The sequence below is a fragment of the Orycteropus afer genome, unplaced genomic scaffold (genome assembly GCF_000298275.1).
Source record: "Orycteropus afer afer isolate SDZICR_OR568_19922 unplaced genomic scaffold, OryAfe1.0 scaffold00200, whole genome shotgun sequence".
Classification (NCBI taxonomy): domain Eukaryota; kingdom Metazoa; phylum Chordata; class Mammalia; order Tubulidentata; family Orycteropodidae; genus Orycteropus; species Orycteropus afer.
Window position 1 is genome coordinate 3,018,308 of NW_006921787.1, and position 7,762 is coordinate 3,026,069.

Here is a 7,762-nt window from a genome sequence, read left to right on the forward strand (position 1 = left end):
CCATCCACTCCTCGGAAGGAAGATGGGGCAATCTACTTCTGTAGTGATACTGCTGGGGCAATCTACTTCCGTAGTGATACTGCCTCGGAAACCCAAGGACGGGTCATTATGAGTCGGGTCTGGCTCAACAGCACATCACAACAACAATAATATATATACAGTTCATCTTTGAAGAGTAATGTGGGTGTTAGGGGTACCTACTCCCTATGCAGTCAAAAATTAGCATATGACTTTTGACTCCCTTAAAATCTAACTACTGATAACCTGCTATGGACCAGAAAGAATCCTTACCAATAACATTAACAGTCTTTTAACATAGGTCTTGCTGTATGGTTATTACATTGTCATACGTATACACTCACACACATACACAACAGATAAGCTTATTAACCATATGGCGTGATGATTATTTATTATTTATTAAGTGGAAGGGGGTCGTAATAAAAGTCTTCATCCTTTTCATCTTCACATTGAATAAGCTGAAGAGGAAAAGAGGAGAGATTGTTCATGCTATTCAGTGGTGGCCAAGACAGAAGAGGTGAAACAATTGGTAGTAGAAGAAGCAAGAGGAGGAATACTCAGTTTAACTTTATGGAAATACATTGTAATTTCTGTCTGCCTTTTTTGTTTTTCATTTCTCTAAAAAATGTTTCTATCAACCCTTCTTCCACCATTTGCTTAAGTTTCAGTGCCCATATTGCAGCATGGTCCACATTGTTGTTGTTGTTGTTGCTGTTATGTGCTGTTGAGTTGGATTGTAAAAGAAGTTAAAAGTAGTTTAGAATAATTAGAACCCTTTTACAGAATGTCTAACATCATTTTTTTTTTTTTCTGATACTGCTTCTTCCACATCTTCTTCCTCATTGTCTGGTACTTATACAGAATTACTTATCTCCATCAAATCATCTTCTATTAATTCCATTGGTGTGGTGCCTGGAAAAACCAAAACTAAAACCAAACAAAAAATCACTGTGGTGCCTGGTGAGGGAACAATGGCGCACTGCTCTCTAGTGAGATCTGATGCATCATGACCCCTCCTTGGGTTTCCGAGGTGGTATCACTATGGAAATAGATTGCCCAACCTTCCTTCCAGGGAGTTGCTGGTGGGTTTGAACTACCAGCCTTCTGGTAAGCAGTCAAGTACCTTAGGCACTATGCTACCAGAGCTCCCATGAGGTGCCTGGTAGCTCTGGAATTTCTCCAAGATCCATATCTTGAAAAAAAAAAAAAATGTGTGTAAGTGGACTCATGCATTTCAAATTCATGTTGTTCTAGAGTCAATTCTGTATACATATACATATACATATACATACACATACACACACACACACACACATATATATATATGAGAGAGAGATACATACACATATGAGAAAGAGATTTATTTCAAGGGATTGGATCATGCAACTGTGAGACTAATATGTCCAAAATCTGTAAGTTGAGTAGCAGACAAGAAGTTTCTGCATGCTTATCTCCCAACTTTCATAGGTTAGGCAATTTGAAGACTGAAAGGTCAAAAAAATGAGAGAGAACTCTGCCAGAAAATTCATTTATATTCTAGAGACAGACAATATCCCCAAGAAAATGATATGGTCTGCTTCTAGAATATAAATGAATTTTCTTCCATTTCAGTTTCCCTTCTACCTGAGTAGTTAATAACATCAAATCATACTATGGAAGGACATTATATTACATTACAGAACAGCAACCAGCCCAGTGTCTGGCCAAACCACTGTGAATCAACCTAGCCAAGTTGATACATACAATTAACCATCACGGGACTTGAGTGCCAAGAGGAAAGATTGGGGAAAGGGAGATAATTGTAACCCTAGAAGTAGATATTATAGACTTGTTTCTAAAATATATTAAGCAGAGCTAGCAGAAGGACTTAAGGCACGCTCTTATGGAAGTTTTGCCTATGTGTTACTACAAGGGTGACATGTGCTTTATTTCTTGGAATCATATCATATTTGGCTGCTTACAGATAGCGTGATTCATTTCATAACCCTATCTTGCATTTTAAATTCTAATTTTCACTAGCTCCTGCATACCAGCATTTAAATAATGCCTACTCTTTTTTATCTGCAAGTAAACAAAAATAAGAAAAATAATGTAAAGTCCTGAAATTGTTCCTGAATTCTTCCTTTACTCTCTTAACCTGTTCACAACATATCTTTTGAAAATTTTCTTTACACTCATTTCATTATTTTCTTTGTTGTTGTTATGTACTGTTGAGTCAGATATGACTCATAGTGACCCCTCCTTGGGTTTCCGAGGCAGTATCACTACAGAAATAGATTGCCCCATCTTCCTTCTGAGGAGTGGCTGGTGCGTTTGAACTGACAGCCTTCTGGTTAGCAGTCAAGTGACTTAGGCATTGTGCTACCCTCCCACATATTTTGGGGACATAATTCAATCCATAACAGTGACCTTTACAAAGCAGCTCAAGGGGCCTTTCCTCTGGGGTGCCTCTGGTTGAGTTTGACCCTCCAACCATTGGTTAATAGCCCAGCTGTTAACCTTTTTCTCCACCTAGAGAAGTCATCTTATAATGCAAAAGAAAGAAACACAAAGAAATGAACAAACTCACTGCCATCGAACCTATTCTGACTCATAGCAACTCCATTTGGGTTTCTGAGGTGGTAAATTTTTACAGAAGTAGGTTGCCCAGTCTTCCTTCCACTTAGTAGCTGGTGTTTTTGAACCACCATCCTTCTGTTAGCAGTCAGATGCCTTAGGCACTGTGCCACCAGAGTTCACAAAATATACATACACAGTAATAAACTGGGAGCTCTGGCATTCAGTGCCTAAGGCATTTGACTGCTACCAGAAGGCTTGCAGTTCAAACTCACCAACCACTTCTCTGAAGGAGGGTTGCGCAAACTATTTCCACAGTAATACTGCCTCTGAAACCCAAGGAGGGGTCACTATGAGTCACATCCGACTCCACGGCAGTGAGTGAGAGTAATAAATTGGACTTAATCAAAATAACACAAAAATCCTTCTACTTATTCAAAAGACAGCATTAAGAATATAAAAGGCAAGTCATTGCCTGGGAGGAAAAAAAAATACATATCCTTGTATTCAATTTTAAAAAGATAAATATTCTATAGAAATTGGCAAAACTTTTGAGCAGACACATCAAAGATACCATATTAATCAAGGAAATGTAAATTAAAACCATAATATAATGTTATTCATTAACTAAAATGGCTAAAATTAAAAAAAAATAAATAAATACCAAGTGTTGGTGAGGCTGAAGTGCAATCAAGAGCTACTCTAATTCCCATTGCAAGAGAAAACTGTTATAAATATTTTAAATATTCTGGAAAATTTTAAGCTTCCTTCTAATTCAATAATTTTATTCTTAGGTATTTATCCAAAAAAATGAGAGACAGCAGAAATCTACAAAAAGATTTGTACAAGAATGTTCATAAGACCTTTAGTCATAATATCCTAAAATTGAAAACAATTTAAATGTTCCTTAACAAGAGAATATACAATGGGAAAATATGCAGCAAAAAAGGAACACATTACTAATACATGCAATCACATAGATAAATTTCAAATCAGTAATTTTGTTTGGTGAAGGAAATTCTGTCTTGGTAGAATTTCAAATAGTGTTGCTTCTGGTCTGGTGATTTTGACTAGAAAGAGATGTTTGAGACATTTGAGATTATTTGGAATTGATGGAAATGGTTTTTATCTGGATTTTAATTATGGTCAAATTAGTGAATATATTTATCAAAACTCATTGAAATGCACACTTAATTGTGCATTTTACTGACTACAAAATGCATCACAATGAAATGTTTTAAAACGCATTCATAAGTAAATTACTAATTTATGTATCCTAATTACTAAATTAAGGAGCTCTGGTATTGCAGTGCCTAAGGCATTTGAGTGCTAACCAGAAGGTTGGCTGTTCAAACCCACCAGCCACTCCATAAAGATTTACCACTTCCAAAACCCAATGGGGGTCACTGTGAGTCAGGATCAACTGGCAGTGGGTTTGGAATTTTGGTTCAATTACTAAGTTAACAAAAATATATATATCTAACGTAAAAAAAAAGTTCAATAAGTCTAAGTCATAGATAAGTCTAAGATTATATATTCCCACTTTCGGTTTAGAGGTTTTAGCCTGAATAACTTCCAGTTAACTTTCTTATCAATTAGTTCTGTTACTGTTAAGTATTCAGGTGTAAAAATATGGCAAAAAATAATGAGATTCCAGTCCATTATTAAAAATAACATCATAATGTGGCTTTTCAGTTTTTAATTGCTAAAATTTTACTTTGCAATCTTCCTTTTACCCACAAAGCAAGGAACCATTAATATATTGAACCAAACACATTGTTTAATGAATGTTAGCCCTTCTTGCCCACTGACAAAAACTAACACAATTTAACAACTATAAATGGCAGCCAATAATGATAGTCAATTACTGCTAAACTCTTGAGAGAGGCAATTTTAATGCAGCCTTGTCTGTGTGTCTATAATACACATTGGTACTTGCCCATTAAATTAGTGAATTCATTTATCAGCTAGTACATATCTCCTTTGCATCACAAAAAAACAAAAAAACAAAAAAAAAGAGAAAGTTAAATTGATCTTCCCATACCAGATATATGTGAATATTACTCCAAGGAAAGAAAACCTAGGGATGAAACAGATAAAAAATGTACTCAGACTATTTCCAAATTCTCCTCTCAATGTGCCTCAACCAGCAATCCAATTCACCGCAGCAAACATATATTCAGCACCTGCTGACTAGAGAGTGCATTTTGAGCTCAATGAACTGAGAAACAAATAAGGAACACCCAAATATTGAACTAAATACAATACAAATGTCAGAATAGCAAAGAGAGCAAGATAATTACATCCTAGGGAGTTTGTGAAAGCTTCCCAAAAGAAGTGGCATTGACCTGGAGAGCAATTTGTTCATGATTTTTCTAGATAAGAATGCCCCCTTCCTCCCTCACTCCCTAAATTTGTGTTGTTCAGCAAGGGCACAGAAGCACGAAAATGTGTTGTATATTTGGAAATGTCTATTTGTTCATGTGGCCATGTAACTGAGTATGCTTGAGAATTGTAGGGGATGAGGCTAGAGAGGCAGTTTGTGATCTTGAATAGGTCCTAAAAGACCTTTTTTCTCCAAAAAGTTTTCATAATCTAAATGCCTAATTCTTCTCCCCTGCCTTACATTTAGATTTTATATGAGACAGTTACACTGTTTTTCTTGCTTTCTTTTGGATTGAGCATTTGCAAAAACAATCAATCTCTTCATTGTTTGGGGGCTCTTTTTCTCCCATTTACCCAACCCCACCTCACTTCTCTTACTAGGGCTCTGAGCCTTAGCAGAATCGTTCTTTATTTTGCTTGATCTTCTCAGTTATATCTGTGATATTTCAAAATGCTTATGATCTGTTTCTCTTTACTTTCCTCAGAATTTAACTATCATATGTCTTACCCTCTTAAGACTGTGTGTTCTACAGGCTAATCTTGAAATAAATTTAATTATTAGGTATAAATTTTTTCAGTGACCTAAATTATCTTATCCCAATATCAGTTGTTGTTATTTCTGTTCTTGTTTTAGGAAGCCAAAACAAACAAACAAACAAACAAAAGAAGAACCCTTTCCCATTGAGTTGATTCCTGCTCATAACAGCCCCCAAAGGCAATAACCCTTTACAGACATAGATTGCCCCATCTTCCTTCCATGGGGTGGCTGGTGAGTTTGAACCACTGACTTTCTGGTTAGCGGTCAAATGCTTTAGGCCCTGCACCACCAGAGCTCCATGCTTTTAGGAAGCCAAAGCATGTCTAAATAATCAAAGTTTTGAAAAGTGAGTAGCAGAAATTGTAGGCAGGCCCTGAGAGTGTATAAGGGATATATTTTGCATCATACCTAACATCATCCTTTGACACTCATCTTTCATTCAACTAGTTGTTTCTTATATATGTAGAATATTGATTGCTCCAGCTGTTTACTAAGGGAGGTCACTAACAACTCCCTTATAACTTGAAATTATTTTTAGACTGCCAGACTATTTTTGGTGTACTGGTAGACTTCTATAGAATTAATCATTGATGTGAAACTTGGAATGCACTATGTGCCATTTATTATTACAGTCCAGCACTCCAGACAGTATGAATATGTTGATTAACGACCATGGTAGAATCCATGTCCTGGCCTTTACTACTTTCTTCATGTAGCAGAGACATCTCATTCATCAGCAATGACCACGTCATCTGCCGTATTTTATTTCTTAATTACATTTCAGCTTTTGCCAGTTTAGATCGTAAGTCAAGAGAAATTTGAAATAAAAAACTTCCAGAGTACATAGAAATTACTTTGATTTGTATACAGAATCAGTCTGGCCATTTTCTGAAGCAATCAAACACACTTTAAAAAGTTTACAGACCAAAATATATATCTAGATTTTTCTGTTCCCTAAAACTATTAGCACTCACACTATGAAAATATTTTTACTTATAATTAGGCCATTACTAAAGCAATTGACAGCTAACCAGAAGGCAGGTGGTTCAAACTGACCAGCCACTGCTCAGAAGGAAGGTTGGGGAATCTATTTCTGTAGTGATACCACCTCAGAAACCTAAGGAGGGTTTGCTATGAGTCGAGTCTGACTCAGCAGCATGTAACAACAACTTTTTCTGTACTTGGTTACTGGTCTCATTGAATTTGAATGATAATCTTAATAAAAGTAATATTAAACACAAGTCACTCTATGGTAAAGCACCATTATTAACCTCTGAACTAATTTTCCTTGCAAACCTATTGAGTATGTATATTACTTCAAACGCTAATTTTGGTTAACTGTTTAAACAAGTACTAACTTTGGGGCTATATTTAAGTTGGATGGATAAAGTTCAGTTACTTCAATTAAAAATATTCAATTAACTCAAACTCAGTTGACTGTGAGTCCAGACAACTTAAATTTTTGATGATAATTACTAAGTAAGTAAATATTAAATGGAGAATGATTGATTTTTCCCCTAGAAACCTGAAGTCAAATACAATTACTCTGTACATTTTCATTTCAAGTAATTAGTCAGTTAAGAAAATACTTAATTTATAAAGAGACGGTTTAAAATTAAAAGACTAACTTGGAAATACCAGGAGAGGATCTAGATTCTACTTTCAAGATTTGTTAAATTGAAATGCAGTATTTTCTTTGTAAAACACATTTTATCCTATTTCTAATAGAATTAAATAATGTTAATAGATATGACAAAATCATGTATTTTTTAAAAAATATTTTATTGTGTTTTAGATGGAAGTTTACACAGCAAATTAAATTCCCATTTAACATGTATTTTACTATTTAATTGAGGATATATGACCATAGGCAAAAATGTCCAATGATACTGACTTAAATACATGAAAATGGTCATGATTAAAGTGAAGTCATTTAGTTATAAGAATATTTTCATATTCCTGAAACCTTAGATATCATTTCCATCATCACAATGTTTCATAATATATGACTTTCTCCATACTTCAGACATTATTAAATTAAAAAAAAAACATGTGCCCATTCACTTTTAAATAAATGTATTCAATTACATACATATTCTTCATGGGTACTAAGTCTTAGTACAAGATTTTTTTTTTTAAGTTGCTCAAGTAATCTTACTTTAAAAATCCATTCTAGAGGTGGGGCAAGATGGCGGACTAGGCAGAAGGATTGCACAGACCCTCTTCAACAAAGAAAAGGGAAACCAATTAATGCAGACACAG